Below are 830 nucleotides of genomic sequence, written 5' to 3'. Positions count from 1 at the left end.
CCAGCTACACTCCTGGGAGTGCATCAACACCTGACTCGCAAAGCATGGAGCCCCCTCCAAGCCGGAAGAACCGGCCAGACATCGAGTAACTAGGTCACACCTAGATGCTGCCCTTGTACTACTATTAAACTAATTCAATGCCACCCCGGGGACTAGTTAAACTGGCGACCCTTAAAATACCAGCCAAGAAAAGCTGGCGGCGTAAAGCGTAGCCTTTCACATGTACAGAAAACACAATTCCCACTCAAGTCACATTTCAGTCCTTTTAAGCTAAAATTACACATGTTGACCCTCAATGTCAACCTGCTTCTAATGAGAAAAAAAACACGTTTTACACCGCGAAATTTTACTGACTGCATGAGAATAAGCAAGGGAAACTATACAGAGAAAAAAAAACCCATTGCTGAACTTACCTTGGGTGTGGGGCTTTAACTCGACCTAAAAGATGTTGTCACAGATACCAGATTCCGCACCAGCTGCGTGTGTGAAGCCGCTCCGAGTGACTGGCACTCCGGTTGCTGGATGCTTTTAAAGGCGCGCAGCCGCTCGGCTCGAGCCATAAAAGGTAAACTTTCGGATCTGCGCAGTCTGATTGGCCAGACGTCACGCAGCCAGCGTGTCGCTCGCGAGCCGCTGCTCTTGCTCGCAGCTCTGGAGTGAGATGAAGGGGGAAAAAAGAGTAAAATATTCCTCGCGGTGGATTAATACAATTAGACATGCACTGTCCATTACGGGGATTATGTAGGTTTTTCTGCGTTTTATAATGATGTATGCATGCTATTATTGCGCAATGATCAAATATCAGCTTTATTCATTCGCCTCCTAGCAGA

The 830-nt window shown here is 47.1% G+C and overlaps 1 protein-coding gene across 1 annotated transcript in view; it reads right to left on the bottom strand.

Moving 5' to 3' along the window:
* The window catches only part of LOC111854072 (actin, cytoplasmic 1), a 3356-nt gene extending 2785 nt beyond the window's left edge, over positions 1–571 (bottom strand). The window contains exon 1 of the mRNA XM_023831666.2: positions 414–571. The gene's annotated coding sequence lies outside the window, so the exon portion shown is untranslated. The remainder of the gene's footprint in view (positions 1–413) is intronic.
* Between the last annotated feature and the right edge of the window lie 259 nt (positions 572–830).

This window comes from Paramormyrops kingsleyae, chromosome 22 (assembly GCF_048594095.1).
Source record: "Paramormyrops kingsleyae isolate MSU_618 chromosome 22, PKINGS_0.4, whole genome shotgun sequence".
In the NCBI taxonomy this organism is placed as follows: Eukaryota; Metazoa; Chordata; class Actinopteri; order Osteoglossiformes; family Mormyridae; genus Paramormyrops; species Paramormyrops kingsleyae.
This window is presented reverse-complemented; position numbering and strand designations above follow the sequence as displayed.